Here is a 20,226-nt window from a genome sequence, read left to right as displayed (position 1 = left end):
GCTTGCACTCTGTCTCTCTCTCAAAAATAAAGAAAACATTTAAAAAAAATTTTTTTTAAAGAAAGAGAAAGGAAAGAGGTCACGGCAGCAGCAGGGACCACATATACAGAAACAAGGAGATGTGTTACCCTTTGGGGGGGCCAAGTGGCTCTGCTTGGTTGGACCAAAGTGTGTGAGGAAGAATCTCAGGAAAAGAGGCCAGAAAGCGGGGGGAAGTCAGAAGGCCGGATCAGGAAAGGATTTGTGTACTAAGTGAAACAGTATAAACTACATCCCGTCAGGTCTGGGGAGCCACTGAAGAATTTTAAACAGGAAGCTGACATGGTCAGATTTGTGATTTCAAAATTCTAGCAGCAATGTTTAGAAAAAGAAAAAAAAAAAAAGAAGGAAGAAAAAGACAGGATTCAGAGTGGAGGCTGTAGCAATCATCCAGGTGAAGAATGACGAGGGGTTAAGCTAAGATGGATCCTGTAGAGTTTTGTGACTATTCAAATATAGGAGTAGGAGGAAAACAAGGAAGGAAGGAAGGAAGAATACCTCTTAACTTTGTGGTTGAAAGGACCGGCTACATAATAACAGCTAACTTAATTGAGCACCTACTATACACCGTGTTAAGCACTTGCATACTTGTATTCTTTCATTCTACAATTTTTATCAGGTGCCTACAATGGGCTAGGCACAATTTTTGAACACTGGGGATACAGCAGTAGAAGGGGGGGAGACAAAAATCCCTGCCCATACAGAGTATGTAGGAGAATGATAAGTAACAGGGAAGAAACATGAAGCAGGGGACGTGAAAGGAACATGAAGAGTGGAGAGAGTTTGGAGTTTTACATGTTTCAGGTGGGGTGGCGGGGGAATGTCTCACCGCCAAAGTGCCTGAGAAGCACTGGGAAGCGAGGCAGGAGGCCCTCTGGGGGACGAGCACTCTGAGCAGAGGCCGTGAGGTGGAGTAAACCCAGCACGTCCATCACACCTGCAACCGTGTGGCTGAGTGCAGTGATGAGGGGGTGCACAAAGAAGGATGAGGTCAGAGAGGTGGAGGGGGGTGCAGATCAGCTGGGGTCGTGCAAGCCCTTGCACTGACCCTAGTTTTTACCCTAAAGGAAACAGGAAGCCATTGCAAGGTTTGAGCAAAGTAATACGGTGATCTGACTTGCATTTTGACAGGATCCCTGTGGCTCCGTATTGGAGACAGACTGAAGAGAAGCAAAGCTAGAAGCACAAGACCAGTTAGGAGGCGACTCCAACACAGGTGACAGATAATAAGATCTTAGACCAGGATGATGGCAGTGGAGGCCGGGAGAAGTCATAAATTCTGGATATACTTTTGAAGGGTCGGCTAATGTTTTAGATGTGGGTGTAAGGGGAAGAGAGGGGATAAGGATGACAGCAGGAATTTTAGGCATGGAGGATTAAGTTGGGGGAGGGAAACTAGAAGGGCTCATTTGTGACAAGTTAATTTTGAGATGCCTGCTAGGCATCCAAGTAGACGTTTGAAAGCAGCAATTGACTCTATGAGTCTGGAGTTCAGGAGGGAGGCCTGAACTGAAGCTATAAATTTGTGTCATCAGCATGGAGATGACACTTAAAGCTATGAGCTTGGATGAAGTCATCAATGACTGTAGATGGAACTGAGAAAGGGTCTATGGTAGGGGTGGGTCCTAAGGGAAATCAACAGTCCCTTGAAGGTCACCCACATAGGGAGAGACCAGGGGAAACTAACCTCCTCAGATGGGGGAAGAAAGGAGTGCTTCTGCTGACAAAGGAGACTTTGCAGAATTTAGAGTTGGAAGTCCTCATCAGAAACTGCCCATATGCTGGGGCGCCTGGGTGGCCCAGTCGGTTAAGTGTGCGCCTTCGGCTCAGGTCATGATCTCACCATTCTGGAGTTCGAGCCCTGCATCAGGCTCTGTGCTGACAGCTCAGAGCCTGGAGCCTGCTTCCGATTCTGTGTCTCCCTTTCTCTCTGCCCCTCCCCCACTTGTTCTCTCTCTCTCTCTCTCTCTCTCTCTCTCTCTCTCTCTCTTTCTCTCTCTCAAAAACAAATAATCATTAAAAAAAAATTTAAAGAAACTGTCCATATGTCTCCATTCCAATTTTCAGGATCCCTTTCTTTCCAGTCATGCCCTAACCAGCAAAAAACGCTGTGGAGTTGTGATTGGTGGGCAGCAGGGGGGTGTAACCCACATACTGTACAATTTATCCATTTAAAGTATACAATTCAATGGTTTTCAGTACATTCACAGATGTAAACTCTGGTTGCATGGCAATTTAGCCATCTGCAAGATTACATTTTGGGTTTGGACTTCAGAAATCTTGGCTCTGCACCTATAGAAAAGTAAGGGGTTTTTTTCAGGGAGGTCATAGAAGTCTCTGGTTTGTCACTTGGCCCTTGATCTGGGCATATAGAGCATCGAGCTCACCATCGTCTTTACACACTCTCCGGAGCACTTAGAAGCAGTCAAACCCTTTGTAATTTTGTTAAAGATGTTTTTTAAATGTTTATTTATTTTTAAGAGAGAACGAGTCGGGGGAGGGGCAGAGAGAGAGAGGGAGACAGAGACTCCCAAGCAGGCTCCACACTGTCAGCGCAGAGGCTGACGTGACTCCATCTCACGAACCGTGAGATCATGACCTGAGCTGAAATCAAGAATCGGGTGCTTAACTGACTGAGCCGCCCAGGCGCCCCAAATCCTTCATAATTTTTACTTGTACTAAAATCTTATGTGGCTGCAGCCACTTGGTACTCTATGCCTTGCTTTCTCTAAGAGCATGATTGCGGGTGACCGACTACAGGCGGTCATTTAAGTAAGTTTGCCACTTTACTCAAATGCCATAGACTGCCAGGGTCCAATGTACCATTAGCAGAGTCTTTAATACCTTTAAATCTAGTCGGATCAGTGAACCAATTCCATATTCTCATCGTCAAGGCTCTGCTCTCCTGGAACCACTTTTGTTGGCAATAACTGTATCAGTTAGAGTTCTGCCGGGGGAGCAATTACTATGGGTGTTATGAGATGAGGGGCTTATTATAGGAATAAGACCTTTCACAGTTGTGGGAGGAGCTAGGAAAGAAAAGGGTAGAAGTGGTATTGGAGGATCAGGGGAGGAGTCCCTCAATCTGTCTGCGAAGCCAGACACATCCATCCACCTACGAAGGGAGAGACTAGTGGTAGGTCGATGGGAAGCTTTGGCTTTGGTGTAGCTAGTGCGCCTATGGTCCAGTCAAGTATCTGATGATGGGCCTGGGGCCACTATTGTCTATGGGAATCTTTGGCTTTGGGGTAGCTAGTGCGTCTGTGGTCCAGTCAAGTATCTGATGATGGGCCTGGGGCCACTATTGGTCAGTAGGGTTAGCAGCTGGGAAGAAGAGTTGGACACAGAGAGGAGGAGGGCCAGGGCATGTAGGAAGCTGCTGGGCACCTATTAAACAATGGAATTGTTTCATGTTTTTAGCTGTTATGAATAATGCTGCTGTGAATAATCACATACATATCGTTGGGTAGGTATATATGTTTTTGTTTCTCTTGGGCAGAATCCCAGGAGCATAATTTCTGGGTTGTATGGTAAGTTTGTATTTAACTTTTTAAAGAAACTGCCAAACTGGGGTGCCCGGGTGGCTCCGTTGGTTAGGCATCTGACTCTTGATCTTAGTTCAAGTGTTGATCTCAGGGTCTTGAGTTCAAGCCCTGTGTTGGCATCTGCACAGGCGTGAAGCCTACTGAAAGAAAGAAAGAAAGAAAGAAAGAAAGAAAGAAAGAAAGAAAGAAAAAGAGAAAGAGAGAGAGGAAGGTAGGAAGGGAGGAAGGGAGGGAGGAAGGAAGGAAGGAAGGATGGAAGGAAGGAAGGAAAGAAATTTGCCAAACTATATTCCAAGATGGCTGAACCATTTTATATCCCACCAGCACCAAACCTGGTATCATCATTGTTTTGATTGTAGCCACTCTAGAGGGTAGTTAGTGGTATCTCATTGTAGCTTAATTTGCATTTTTCCTGATGACTAATGATGTTGAGCATGTCTCCATGCACTTATTAGCCATTCATGTATCTCCTTTAATGAAATTCATATTCAAATCTTTTGCCTATTTAAAACTGGATTGTTTACCTTTTTCTTATTGACTTTTGAGTTTTATATATTCTGGATACATGTCCTTTATCAGATATCTTATTTGCAAATATTTTCTCCCAATCTGTGGCTTCTCTTTTCATTTCTTAATCATGTTTTTGAAGTGTAAAAGTTATTAATAATGATGACACCCAGTTTTTTTTTCTTTTATGGATCATAATGCTTGTTTGTTATATGTAAGAACCCTTTGCCCATAGCAAGGCCTTAAGATTTTTCTCCTATATTTTCTTCTAGAAGTGTTATAGTCCTAGTTTTTCATAGTTATATCTATAATCCATTTTTAGTTAATTTTTATATGCTTCTCAAACCTTAATGTACAAATCACCTAGAGATCTTGTTAAATCCATATTCTAAAAAAAAAAAAAAAAAAGAAGTGCATATTCTGGTTCAGTAAGTCTACTGTGATACCTGAGAGTGTAAATTTTTAAAACCTCCATTCCACCCCCCCTCCCCGCCCAACAACTACCCCTGAGGTACTTATGGAAATCCCATTCAGGCAAGCTCTCTTCCTTCTCATCTTCGGTACTGCTCTTTATCATGCAGATCCACTGAGCTATTCTTTCTGTTTTCCTCTTGCCTCATTGTCCAGATTCTGCACAACATGGAAGATAAGAAAAATCCTTCCCCTATGAAAGGGGAGAAGAAAAGCTAAGATGGCAACGATGGGATTCTCATTAAAGGGTGGATTAAGGGAAGAGTCTGTGGATATTCAATTGTTAGTGTTTCTGCTCCTTTCCCGTAATATAGTAATTGGGGATAGGGATAGGTAATGTGGTGACAGGAATTTTTTGAGGATAAAAATTTGAGCATATTTATACACTGAAGGAACAGGGCCAGTGGAGTAGAACCATGTGAAATGTAATAAAGAAATCTGGGATGATTGATGGAATGAGGTCATTGAGCTGATGGGTGGTCGGGGGAGGGTGATGTCTCTGGCAGAGGTGTGGGGCAGTTCCATCTCATAGGTAGGGGAAATTTAAGAAGAACCAAAAGCTCCATCTTCTCCTGAGGTGGGTAAAGAAGAGGAAAAAGGATGGTACAGGCTGAAATCTCTGGGCAGCCAAGGGACCCAAGGAAGCCATTGAATGAAGCCTCTATAGGTTCCCCCTATAGAACCAGGAGGCAAGGTCATTGAAGGAACAGAGAAAGGAGGAAGGCTAGATTTAAGGAGAGAGATGGAAATATGAACTAGTTGCTCAGGGGATAAAAGAAAGACTGGGACACATGGAAGGACTTCTAGCAGCACCAACCCTGGGAGGCTGGAAAGCATGAATTTGCATGGTGATGAGATTTTCTATGGTTCCCTTTGGCACTCAAGGGGTAAGAAGGCAAAGGGAAATGGTAAGAGAGCAACAGAAGTGACCATGGTAGACAAAGAAGTCAAGCCAAAGAGGGCAAAAAGTTGGCAGCCAAATGAGCAGTTCTGGAACCAGAGGTCACGCTGGGGTTGAAAGCATGTGTTAAGGGAGTGAATGATCAAGGGTGGGATGTTGCTATCAGAAAGAAATTTGGATATGAAGCTTCAGAATTGGAGCAGTTGTAGATGTTAGATCCAGGCATGGAAATGAAGTAAAGCAAAGGTGAGAGTCCTAAAATAATGGGGGGAGCATTGGAGGGGTTTCTTCTGTTACGCATCTGTCTACCCTCTGTGCTTTATACTACACACTGGGTTAGAAAGCTGCAGTCAGTGTCCTAGAGGAATAATCACAAAGCCAAGGGGAAGACAAAGGAAAGGTAGATCTCTGGGTAGGTAAATTCTTAGGCAGATGCACCCAAGGGGTGTGGAGTATAGCTGGATGGAGAGTTAAGTAAAGGACAGTCATGGTACTTTCACCTTTGCATGGGTTTGGTCCAGGAGGAATGAATTTTCTGCCTACTGGTGGTTACGCATCATGAAAAAGTTGGGATTGCAAAAGGTGAAGGATGGGAACCAACATTTCCTGAGGGCTCGGTATGTGCCCTGCCTTGTGCCAAATGTTCAAAATACAAATGCATTTCCTCATTTCTCTTCAAATGATTCAACTTGTGGATGAGGAACTTGAGTATTTGACAGGATAAGAACTTGCCTAAGAACACACAACCCTGAAGCGAATGAGTCAGAATCCCAGTGTCCAAGACACTTGCATTTTTCCATTTTGACAAAGAGCAGAAGCAGCAGGTCTGAGTTGCTGGGAGAAGATCCAGATCCAGATCCAGACGCGGCCTTTCCAAAGTGCTTTGTCCTACATTAAGTCACTGGCCCCTGTCTCAGAGGGAGCTTGGAGTCTAAGAAACACAGTCTGGCGGCTAAGAAGAAATTCCTGAAATTACTCAAGGTCTTGACTTGAACTTCTCAAGCGCCACAAAGGGAATGTCTGACTCCAGACAGCACTTCCTAAAAATCCTTCATTCCTCTGTCATCCATTTCCCTCACCCACCACAGTCCACACTCGCCTCTCTGTCCTCCCAACTTCTTGAGAAAAATTTTCTCCTCAACTCCTCCCCCAGGTCGGACTCTTGCTGATCTCCACGTACAGAGGGAGACGTTTGGGCAACATAACCTCCAGAATGGGCAGGAGATGAGGAGAGTTTGAACATATGCATGCATTAGTAGTTGATGTCTTGTCACCAGAACTATCCTCCCTGCTTTCTAGAAGAAGAAACTGAGGCATGCCGCGGGCGACCCGCCCATGGTCAGGCATCTGATTTGAGGGAAATCATCACTGGATCCCACCTTGAACTTCTAGAGCACTGCCTTGAATTTCTGAAACTGACACCATATAATTTAGTCTTTCACTTTGGTCTGCCCTGTGTTATTCTTGTTTTGTTCTTGACTTTTGTGTTCAATTGGAGTAGCTTTCTTTGGCCTTGGGTTTCTAGTGTAATTATTCCACCACTGCCTCCTTAATTACGTGGCTGTTTTCCTTCCATTTTTATTTTCATTTGAAAATGAATACAAATGAATCTGTATCATTTATTCTGAGCTTCTTCCAATCATTTTGGAGAAAGAAATGAAATATAAATGTATAAGTAAAAAAAATATCAGTTCCTTTTTTTAAATGTTTATTTATTTATATTGAGAGAGAGAGAGTGTGTGTGTGTGTATGTGTGTGCGCCAGCAGGGTGAGGGGCATAGACAGAGAGGGAGAGAGAATCTTTTTTTTTTTTTTAACATTTATTTATTTTTGAGACAGAGAGAGAGCATGAACAGGGGAGGGTCAGAGAAAGAGGGAGACACAGAATCCGAAACAGGCTCCAGGCTCTGAGCTGTCAGCACAGAGCCCGACGCGGGGCTCGAATTCACGGACCGTGAGATCATGACCTGAGCTGAAGTCGGACGCTTAACCGACTGAGCCACCCAGGCGCCCCGGGATAGAGAATCTTGAGCAGGCTCCATTCTCAGCATGGAGCCCGATATGGGGCTCGATCCCACGACTGTGACATCATGACCTGAGCCAAAATCAAGAGTCAGACATTTAACCAACCGAACCATCCAGGCGCCCCTAAAATGTCAGTTTCATGTGTATTAACATTACATCTGCAACTGGATGTGTTTTGACTTCCCTTCATCACAGCCCCCAACACCTAGAGGGGTACCTGACAGATGTTCCACAAACTTTTATTTCATGAATACTTTTAATTGATTAAGGAGGGTGAGAGTTAGCATTGATTGAATATGTACTCCCTGTCAGATACTCTACAAACAATATTCCGTTTCATCCACACAAGAAAGGAGATGTTATTCCTGTTTTAGTCAGGTGACCCACTCATCCTGGTTTGCTTGGGACATCCTTGGTTTTAACACTAAAAGTCCTACGCCCCAGGCAAACCCGCGATGGTCACCCTATGCTTTAAGGATGAGGCTGCTGAGTCTCAGAGAGATGTTCCCTTCTCCAGCTTGTCTTCCAAATTCAAATTCAGGTGTGTCTAGGGTAGGGAACTAGCGTATGAAGAGGGCAGACTGGAGCATTGGAGAGAAAGAAAGTGGGTTTGTCCAGGGCACTCTGGGAAAGGCTCTGGGGAACCCCAGCAAGTGGTCACTGGTATAATTACTTAGGATGGTGAGAAATAACTATAAAGCCCTACACAGGCTTGGAACTGGTTTGAGGGGTAGCTACGAGGGCGGTGGGGGGCGGGGCGGGGGCAGGCGGTGGGGGACAGTGCTGAAGGGCAAGAGGGCAACCTTAGCTAGATTCTTCTCACCCCAAACGGGCTGCCTTGAACCTTTTGTGGCTGTCGCTGAGGGTTTCTCCCCTGCTGATCGTATCAGACTTGATTCTAGCTAATTGCATCAGCTGACACTACATTTGCCATTTACAGAGTAACAAATGAGTAATTCGGACCCGATTATTATTCCCTGCTTACCACTCACGTGCCAAATATTTATAGAAGGGAATGCAGCACTTAGTTTACAGCTGATAGTAGGGAGCCCATTAGCTCCCCCTAGTCGTTCTTCTTGCCTCTGGCGGGCAGAAGATCACTCAGCCTTGAAGGAGACCCGCTGAAGGCTTGCAGCTCGGCGTGAGCAAGATCACCTTTCTTTTCTGCAGCGAAGTGGCTCTCTAGGAATCTTTCCTGGGTTCTACAGTGTGGCCAATTCAGGTTCCCTGCTTCCAGATCTCTACCTCTTCAAGTCCCCCCAAAATGAGGCCCTTGTAAAGATGCCAAACCCACAAATTCCCCAACTATCCCTAGTACGACTTCTGGTATTTCCTAGCTAATGGAATGGCCCAGTCAATTGCATCCCTCAGGCTCAGGGAGGGGCAACGGCTGAATGTGTTGGGTCCCCTAATTTGTGTGAACTCGTACTTACAGAGCCTCTCCTCCACTCCAGCATGGAGCCGGGAGCTGGGTTCGCAAGGTGGCATGGTCCTGTCCCCAAGGAACTCACAGGTTATTAAGGTATGCACAGTCTTAGAGCATTTGTGAAGAACAAAAACTATGTCATTATGGTTTATGTCACCGATGTGATTAAAAAGCAATTTTATGTCCTTTGAAAGGTTCAGAATGATAGTAAAATGCAGCAGCACAAGGACACGATAACCAGCCATCAATTCGGAAAAATGGACTCCAACAAAATGGTAGAGAAAAATTTATTACGGCCTTGTGTGGATGACACCAGTGAATTCAGCTTCTTATTCTCACCTGAATTTCTCCAGATTCCTTTTTTAATTTACATATAACTTTATCCAAACACAACAAATTTAAAATTATATGGTTTATACACTCTAAAGCTTATTAGCTAGATAATCCTACGATTTTCCATCTCGAGTTATATCTGCTACTGATTTTTAGAGCCTATGATTTCTTTGACAGATTTTCATAAATCAGAGTTATATATAGCATATGATTCAGATTACATTTATATTCTTATTGTAAGTAAAATTAATATCGAGTGAAAGCTTTTAATTTTTAAAGCACTGGGCTCACCTGCTTCAGGAAAAATGAACTCTCATCTCAAACTGGTTTTATCTGCAACTCTTTCAGCAATCAGAACTCTAACAGTCAATTTTTGGTTCTGCGTTTGAGAGTTTGTTACTTTTAATTAGGCATATAAATCCCTCTACTTGATTTTCTGTTACAGCTATGTGTGTGTCCAACCAGGCTCGACTGAAGAACAGAGTTTATCATATATTTGACTAGTAGTAAACCAGCCCTGGGAGACTTATCAGATGGCCAGGATCTATCAAGACTGGTCAAGATCAATGTTTCATATACTCTTTAATGTGGATAAAAGAAACTTGGCTAATAATTTCTTCACTTTAGGTTAGATTTACATTTGGAAACACGGCACGATAATGGTTTGAAAATGTCTGAAAATGTTTTTGGTTTTGTTTTATTTTAAATGCCCTGGAGAGAGAGAAAAGATCATCTAAGAAAAGATACTAAGGATAGTATAGGAGGTGACAAGAGGAAGATAGCATTATTCCTTGACCTACAAACCAGCTCAGAGTTCTTCCCAGCATCTCTAAACATATGTCTTTGATTTGTTTCATTAAGGTCAGAAAATGATTTTTTTTTTATTTGAGAGAGGGAGAGAAAGAAAGGGAGTTATTGGGGGAGAGGGGCATAAGGAGAGAGAGAGAGAGAGAGAGAGAGAGAGAGAGAGAGAGAGAGAGAGAGAGAGAGAGAGAATTCCACACAGTCTCCACGTTCAGCATGGAATCCAACACGGAGCTCAGTCCTACAACCCCTGGGATCATGACCTGAGCTGAAATCAAGAGTCAGATGCTCAACTGACTGAGCCACCCAGGTGCCCCCAGAAAGTGATTTTTAAAATTCTAATCTCTGAGGACAATGTCTTTAAGAGCTTTTAAGAACTTTAAGAACAAAATAAGCCACTGACCTGCTACGTGAACTTCTACAAGGATGTCAGGCTATCCAGCTGGATTTGCAGCAACCCCATACTGAAATACAACGTACACCAAAGACAAGCTTCCTTCAGAGAAAATTGATGGGTTTTGTGCTTATAGAAAAGAAAAAAATTCACAAGAACTTTACTCTTCCAAATAATCTTATGTTTGTTCCTTGGGGTTCAGTAGGGAGTGGGGGGAGCAAAAGACGGTTGTATCCTTCCACGTTCCCATCCTATCAGCCACCTTTACATTTTCCCCTGGATGACCAAATCTCTTTCAAGGTTATAAGAAGTCCCCAAAGCATGATCTCGCGGTTTGGGAGTTCGAGGCCCACATCAGGCTCTGAGCTGACATCAAGGAGTCTGCTTGGGACTCTCTCTGTCCCTTCCCCACTTGAGCTCTCTCTCTCAACAGTAAATAAGCAAGAAGCCGTTCTTAAGAACTGAGCCTTAGCAACTCTGAGGTTTAGAGGGACAATTAATAGTCATGTAAGATGCAAAAGTAACATTGAATGACCCCCAAAATGTCCATCAAAATTTCGAAGGAAACATTTCACATAAGGCCTATCATCCAGGTTCACAGGGTAGTATTGAACCCCGAAGTCTCACATTATTGACGTTTCAAATCAAGTCATACTGATTTTAGCTTAGAGAGAGTCTGATGTGCATGGTGCCAAGATTCTGTGTTCATAGAGGGGAACTCTGGCCAGCGGATCTCACGCATGCTGTCCCTGAGGGTGACTTGTGTGGCGGAGCACAACCATGAGCACGATGAAAACTTCACCTTCAGGAGGTGAGGTGAAGGGCATTTGCTCTTATTGAAGGACCTACTGTATTTCAGGCACTGTGCTGGACAGTGAACATACGTAACCCCTCTTAATCTCAGCAAAAATATGATTTGCTCCAGACAAGCGTGACAAAGGAAAAAATGATCTGTATGGGCCATTTGAGGCTTTAGAAGTGTTACATCCAAACCTTAGTATGTGACTCTCAACCTGTCTGTCTTGCTCATGGCTGGACCCCCAGAGCCTAGCACGGGCCTCACGTGGAGTAGGTGCTTGATAATGTTTGAATGCATGCACATTTTAAACCCATTCCCCCTTCAGAAAAACAAAACTCAACACTTTGTTATATGATTTTCAAATAGTTAAATATCTTAATAAAACAATTAACCCAATAGAAATTTTGAGCGAGGCACCTGGGTGGCTCAGTTGGTTCAGCATCTGACTTCAGCTCAGGTCACGATCTCACTGTTCATGGGTTCCAGCCCTACATCGGGCTCTGTGCTAACATCTCGGAGACTGGAGCCTTCTTCAGATTCTGTGTCTCCCTCTCTCTGCCCCTCCCCCACTTGCGTTCTGTCTCTGTATCTCTCTCTCTCTCAAAAATAAATAAACATTTAAAAAATAAGACATTTTGAGCAAGATTTTTCAGATACATATTCTGCTGTTTGTTGTCCCCCTACGGGCACACGCTTCACTGGCAGAAAATTTCTGCTTTGGAAGTAGCCAACACTGAAGTTTGAAAATGAGAGCAAGATCATAAAATAATCATAGATGTATACAATAGCTATGTACAGATCTAGCCATTGTGGGGTATTTATGTAGTCAAAAAGTAGAAACAATGACTGGAGATGATTGTAATAAATTGTAGGCATTCATACAAGAGGATATTCTACAACCACTGAACTGAAGATTTTAAGGATATCTAATGACTTGGGGAAATACTACATAATTTTAAGTGGAAAAAGCAAGATGCAAAACTGTGTGTGTTTTCACTGTTATAATGTATATACATTAGCACAGGAAAATGCTAGAAGGAAATACACCAAAATGTTAGCTGTGATTGTTTCTGAGTAGAATTATTAGTGACGTTTCTTCATACTTGTCTTTTCTATTGTTTTTGTAATACATGTGCATTATTTATGTAATTAAAAAAAGTTTTTTAATGTTTATTTATTTTTGAGACACAGAGCACAAGCAGGAGAGGAACAGAGAGAGAGAGGGAGACACAGAATCCAAAGCAGGCTCCAGGCTCCAGGGTGCCAGCAAAGAGCCTGACATGGGGCTCGAACTCACCAACTGCAAGATCATGACCTGAGCCTAAGTTGGATGCTTAACCAACTGAGCCACCCAGGCACCCCTTATTTACATAATTTTTAAGGTTTTTTTTTTAAAGAAAGGGATTTGATAATAGAACTGGAGAGATAAAAATATGGAGTCTTTCCCCTGGTGCCACAATCTGTTCAAAGGAAATGGCAGAAATGTTTATGCCAAAGAGAACTCTTTTTGCTAAAAAAAGCTTTTTAGGGATTCTCCCCTCAGTTAGGCCTATGGTCGGCATAGTCAGCCACTGTGTCCATTTGACTCCATAATTTTTTTTAACGTTTATTTATTTTTGAGACAGAGAGAGACAGAGCATGAACGGGGGAGGGTCAGAGAGAGAGGGAGACACAGAATCTGAAACAGGCTCCAGGCTCTGAGCCATCAGCACAGAGCCCAACACAGGGCTCGAACTCACAGACCGTGAGATCATGACCTGAGCCGAAGTTGGACGCTCAACCGACCGAGTCACCCAGGCGCCCCCATAATTTTTGTCTTAGATAGTTTCCCGTGTTAGCCTTGGCAGTTGTGGCTCTGAATCTTCTCTTTGCCCACTATAGGAAAGGCTTCAACAGTCAACACTTCTGGAAAACACTGCTGTTAGGAGAGGTCTTCACATCAGTCTATAGCAGGGGGCCTGAATGGATAGCTGTTTATTTCTTCCCAGGTGCCCCCACAGTTTGGGAGTGTGCCGGCAGAACTGCAATGCAGAAGGAAGCCTCAACAACAGAAGAGATCCTGCCACGTGTGACAACATGGATGGACCTCAAGGGCGTTACACTAAGTGAAATCAGCCAGACAGAGAAAGACAAATACTGTATGATCCTACTTATGTGTGGAATCTAAAAAAGCCAAACTCACAGAAAATGAGAGTAGATTGGTGGTTGTTGCCAAGGCAGGAGGGTGGAAGAAGTGGGGAGAGGCTGGCAAAAGGGTACAAACTTCTAGTTATAAGATGAATAAGTTCTTGGGATCTAATGCATAGTGATTCTAGTCAACAACACCGTATTACATACTTGAATGTTGCTAAGACCCTAAATGGTCTCGCCACACACACACACACACACACACACACACACACACGGGGATGGAAACACTAATCTCACTGCAGTAATCATTGTGCAGTATATATGTGTATCAAATCATCACATTATATGCCTTAAGCTTACACAGTGTTATGTGTCAATTATATCTCAATAAAGTTGGGAAAAATTTTTGTTAAAAAAAAGAGGGATCCTGGGTGGCTCAGTCGTTTAAGCATCTGTCTCTTGATTTTGGCTCAGGTCATAATCTCACGGTTCCTGAGTTCAAGCCCTGAATGGGGCTCTGCACTGATAGCGAGGAGCCTGCTTGGGATTCTCTCTCTCTCTCCCCCTCTCACTCTGTCCCTCCCCCATGTTCGCGTGCATGCGTGCACATGTGTGCGCTCTCTCTCTCTCTCAAAAATAAATAAACTTTAAAAAATTAAAAGGAGGGCTCAGCTTAGGTAAGAATTAATTGGGTGAAGAGTGCTGCTTGGTCCTGTGGGCAGGTGGGGGTCTGCCTGGTGGGATCACTCCCTGTGCCGGGTCCCACTTAGCTCAAAGTGTCCTGGGCCAGAAAACACACACACACACACACACACACACACACACACACACACAAAGCCTACAGGTCCTCACCAATACCTTCCAAGCCTGATGGGCAGAGTCTTTGTTGACAGGAGCCACAGAGGGGAGGAGGGAAAGAACTGAACGTTAAACTTGAAGGAAAATAATTGAAAATTATACAACATGTTGCAGGATGACATCAACTAGGACAATCATAGGGTGGCACTGACAATAAGTAAGCAGACAATAAAGGCAGCTACAGAGAGCACTTCCACCACAACCTCGTCAGCCTCAGAGACCTTGTCTGAAAGTGGGGATAATACTACTCCTCCTGCAAGGTTGCTTCAAAAATCAGAAATAATACGTGTAGCACGCAGGACACAGTTCCTGACAAATACTAGGGCTTCGATCGTGACAGATGTAAAGGTAGTCTTATCCTGTACCACTTTGTACTTTGAAAGTTACCTACGTTTGTAGAGCAAAGATTTTTTTTTTTTTTTTAAATGGGCCACAAAACAGCCAGTTGGTATCCAGGAAGGTGGGAAAGAGGGCACAACCATGGTCTGTTGGGAAGGGCTTGAGACGTGCGCAGAACTAGCCTTGAACTTCAAATGAGTGCTCGGGCTCCCCCTTCAGGCAGAGTTTGGTGAGGGTCAGCCCCAAGTGGGGCAGCCTAACTGAGACTCACAGAGCCAGTAAAAAACCTGGGTGCTTCTACACTTGGTTTTGTTTTTCTATTAAAAAAAAAAAAAAGTAGTATTACTTATTCAATCAGCTTTGCACAACATTGGCTACAATTACTATATTTAATGTTTATATATTACTATATTTAATTAGAGGATACATGATTTAGAACGAGGTGTTTTGTTTTTTTTTTAATGCCAACATCCTTATCTAAATAAGTAGCTTTCTCCTTAAGCTGGGATGTTCATCAGTGCTTTTTTTCACCCAAAGCTTACATAGAACTAACCCCGAATCTTTCTTAGCTAATAAGAACTCAACTTGCCATCTCTCCAAACCACAGCATCCTTTCTATATCACAAGTACACACAAGCATTTATTAACCATTAACTCTGTGTTAAAACGTGATGCCAGGAAAGCTCAGGAGAACGTGAGAGAATTATAATGCATGGGTCTCTGCCCTTGCAGATTTTCTGATCTATTGTGAAGACAAACACATACATGAAATGGTTCCGTTAAAGCAGGAAAATAATTAAGTGTGAGCTTATCTACACCACGACTCATACTTCATTCAGCTCACAACCCCATTCCCACTCCTCAGTGTGTGCAGTTTTTTGCATGATGTAAGAGCTCAGCAGATGTTTAGGGAATTAAACTGAATAGCATGATGATAGAATAAATGTTGAATGACTATAACTAAAACCCCCTTTGCTGCCTTATTTTTCTCTTTAATACTTGCCACCTTCTACCATATTATCTTTCATTTTGTTTATCGCTTATGTGCCCCCTCTAAATGGGAGCTTTCTGAAAGCAGAGATTTTGTATTTCATTCGCTGCATACCCACAGGGCGCAGGCTTGTGTCTGGAACATTATGGCCACCCAATAGGTATTCATTGGATGAATGAAGGAATAAATTAATGTTTAACCATAATTTATCAAGGGGATGTATATAGGTGAAATTGAGGTTCCTGGAGTCTTGAGGAATTTCGAACTCAGGGTTAAGGACCACAGGATAAAATACTTACCAAAAGTGTACCAGGGAGTTTGCTGCAGCTTTGTTTATAATCATGGCAAATTGGAAGCTGTTTAAAAGAGGAAAATGACCAAACAAATTATGGTAAGCATCTATAATGCAACATCATAAATCCATTAAAATAGCAACATAGATCTACATTCTTTGGGGAAGATATGGTATATTTTGGAAGTGATAAAATAAAATCATAAAATATAGTCCCATATTTTTTTTAAGATTTTTTTTTTATCCTGAGAGAGACAGAGACAGTAGAGTGGGGGAGGGTCAGAGAGAGAGGGAGACAGAGAATCCCAAGCAGGCTCCACACTGCCAGCACAGAGCCTGATGTGGGGCTCAGACTCACAAAAGCATGAGATCATGTCCTGAGCCAAAACCAAGAGTCAGATGCTTAACCTACTGAGCCACCCAAGCACCCCAACGTAGTCCCATTTTTCAAACAATTAATGGTCGGGGTGAGGGGTGGAGCTAGAGGTACATGAACAGAAAAATGTCTGGAAGGATTCACATAGAACATTATTACCAGGTGGCAGGATTAAAGGTGGAATTTTAATTTCCTTCTTTCAACCTTTTCATAGTGTCTGATTTTAAAACAATAATAATAATATGCATGCATTTTTTAAATAAAAAAAAAGCATTTTCCTTCTTTGAAAGAAGCTGCCTGGGGATTCAATCTGGGACTATAGAGATAATCTGCCCAGGTCCTGACTGTACTTCTGTGCTCATCACCTTCCCCCTCCCTGCTTCTCTGGACTCCCCAGTGACTCTTGTGTGACATAAATTACAGTTGACTATAACTGATCCAGCCAGCCTGGGATTAACTTGAGGGGGTATTGATTTCAGATGGTGGTCAAATTTAATAGCCAGTGGTCATTACAGAGATTTCTCTCTCCATCTTTCTTCTTGACAAAGTCTGCCTTGAATTGCCAATGGAATGTTCATCAGTGAAATCCCTAAGAACAAGATGTCTCAGGTCCTGACAGCAAGATTCTGTGCCCTAGTAGAGAACTGGCCCCAAATTCCACCCCCTAAAAGATCAAACAGTCAGGGCCATCGCTGGTGTGGTACTAAGAGAGCTAGATTGAAGCCTTAGCTGGGTGAGGGTGCCATGGAAGTATGCCTTGGGGAAACTGAGGCATACTCCCCTGAACCAACGTGCCCAGGGCTGTGCTGGTGACACTGAAGGTCCTCCAGGCTTAATATAAGGTTCCAAGCAACCACTTCGTCATACTGGGTATGGCTTAACTACCAATGCTTGTAACTAGTGGGAAAATCAAGTGTTTCCTTTAGAAATACAGTTTCTGCTAGTCCAGAGATCTGGGGTGGCGCCTGATAGCAGGAAGTAGAAAGAACGTGGACTTCACAATCAGGTTGACGAGGGGCAAGGTCTTAAACTCTCCAAACGTCAGTCCTCTCATCCATAAAGTTGTGTTATCAGTACATAGTTCACACAATTTCAAAGAACTGCCTGAGATATCGAAATGCCCAACCAGTGCATGGCTCAGAGTAGGGATGCAAAAAAAATATTGATTCTTCTATCGATGCCTATGGATGTCTCCAACTGACCGGGCCTTCCCACAGAGGAAAATGAAAACTGTTTCTCTACTCACCAAACTGCTAAGGGTTTTCCACACCAAGCCATCCTCCAGTTGTCTGCAAACACCTGCAATTTCATTTAATTCTGACACTAACCACCCAGAGTTAGAGCAGGTTAAAGACACGGTCCCACAAGACTGTCCCCTATACCAGACACGAGTCACAAGTAGGGGGTCCCCAGGCCACCCACACTTCTGTCCAACTTGGCTACAAATCGAGGGTCCCGACAGCTCCCTTATTAGGTCCAGTGATTTGCTACAGTGGCTTGCCAGACTCCGTGAAACACTTTACCAGAGACAAAAATCAAATATATATTTCTTATTATATCACAAAATCACGATGGGCCTCAAGATCCTGAAAAATTAAGTTATCCTAGTTTCTCATAGCCTAAATATTTATTACTTGATTTATTTAGTGGCTATGAAGAAAGTGGAAGCCGGGCGGGGGGAGCAATATATTGAGATCCCACTAAGTGCCAGACACTCTTCTGGAAGCTATGCTTATGCCATGTTCTCACAACTCAGTATTACTGCGTGAAAAGTCCATTGTACAGATGAGGCTCACAGAGGCTAAGAGACTTGCCCAAGATCGCGTTAGTGGCAGAGCTGATGTTTGAATACAAGTCTACCTTCTGCCCAAGCCCATTTCTGCAAACTATATTTATTTAGGTTGTTTTAGGTGGGAGATATAATATGCGATTCTGAGGGGTGGGTGGGGGTAGGGGACAGTCATCCCTCTAATAAGTGTGATCAAAGTCCAGTTTTATGTCAGGTGCAAAGTTGCCCAATTTTTCAGCTGGGGACTGAGCCCGGCTGTACAATACATGACAATAATAACAGTGGCTCATGGGTTCTGACAACTTGCCATATACTGGGCTAAGTGCATTATAGAGATTCTCATTTCATTTTCACAAGTCCATGAAATAGGCATTATCATGTCCATTTAACAGGTAAGAAAACTGACATGCCGTGAGCCTTAAGTAATGCACCCAGATCAGCAGAGCCTGATCCGAGTGACTCACCGCAGAACTACCCACCTCTCAGGAAAAGATGCATCTTGAGCAGACTGGTAGCAAAACACTGAGCCCTGGACGAGAGCCCACGGGCCAGGATTCCACAGCCCAAAGCACAGACACTGACCAGCCCGCAGAACAGCTCTCCCTCCCAACTCCGACAGTTAAGCACACCAGCTTGCTTCACAAGATCCAGGAATGGTTCAGAGGATGACCTTTTGCCCCGTCCCCAGAGGTCTGTTCTCTGTTCTCACCCTGTAGGGCCCGGAGGCCTCTGGGAAAGCCCCAGTCACAGGAGGAAGAGCCCAGCCCTTTGGCCTGGCCTTCGAGAAAGAGCAGGGCCAGCCCAGGGGGAGCCCCTGAGCTTAGGGTATCAAACGGGGTTACAAAAAAAAAAAAGAAAGAAAGAAAAAAAAAATTGGCTGAGACGGAGATTTAGTCACATGCTCTAAAGGAACTTTCGTGACCATGAGTCACCGAGCAACACTGTTTTACATGTGGAACGGTTATGCAAATTTTCTTCCCCAAAAAGAAAAATCATTGTCAGACTAAGAAAAGACACAAACAAAAATAATACATAGAGGAGACAGGAGACTTTAAAAATATAAATTAAATTTCATGAGATGAAGAAAAAATTACATAAGACTACACTTCAGTATTTCTTATTACTGTGCAGTGTAAAATGGTTATCTGTTATAAAATATGGAATTATTTTCCCAAAGGCTCACAGGAAGGCCCTTCCGGGAACACCAGCATGCACATGGCATTATTCAAGAAATTCAGCTTGTAAATGAATAAACAACAAGGCTTTGATCTCAGGTCTACACAGACTAGCCATCTGGTTCTGCCCAAATGGTAGAGGGTGTTATCTCAAAGGGCCAGGACTTACTAAAGGAGGTCCAGTTCCCTAATACAGTGGCCTTCCATTTTTTTCAATCACACAACCCTACAGTAATAATTTTTGGACATGTACCCAATATGAGTATAGTTATTTATCTATGAATTATAGATAAATATATCTCTCCCATTAGCTAATATCTCAAGGCTTAATATACACTTAGGGTGAGGTTTATCATAATGCCCATGGAGATAAAAAGGCACCATCCCCTTGATAATTTCCAAACTTGTTTTTGCCAATTTCTTTCTGATCTGATTAGATGGCCATTGTTTCTAACCTCATAATATGTCTGACAATGAGCATGTATCGGATTAAGGGCAGGGCCATTTTCTTGTTTACTTGCATATGCAGTATTGGTGTTATCTTCAACACAGTTATTCTTTCTTTGCAGGGTTCTTCTTTTTTTTTTTTATTTTTTTTAACGTTTATTTATTTTTGAGACAGAGAGAGACAGAGCATGAACGGGGGAGGGGCAGAGAGAGAGGGAGACACAGAATCTGAAGCAGGCTCCAGGCTCTGAGCCATCAGCCCAGAGCCCGACACGGGGCTCGAACTCATGGACCACGAGATCATGACCTGAGCTGAAGTCGGACGCTTAACCGACTGAGCCACCCAGGCGCCCCTGCAGGGTTCTTCTTAAGCCACTCCCCCATTTTGTGAGAACTCCATTAAAAGAAATAATATAATCTGTACATCCTATCAAGTAGCACAAATGAGCTATAATATTCTGAAAGCAGGTGAGTGAAGGAAGGTACGATGGCCACACTGTGTGTGTGTGTGTGTGTGTGTGTGTGAAACATTCTGTGCCTCAGTACACCCCTTAAGGTCTGATTGTCACATGGGACCAACAGACA

This window comes from Panthera pardus, unplaced genomic scaffold, assembly GCF_024362965.1.
Source record: "Panthera pardus isolate Hobbes unplaced genomic scaffold, ASM2436296v1 HiC_scaffold_11, whole genome shotgun sequence".
Classification (NCBI taxonomy): Eukaryota; Metazoa; Chordata; class Mammalia; order Carnivora; family Felidae; genus Panthera; species Panthera pardus.
This window is presented reverse-complemented; position numbering follows the sequence as displayed.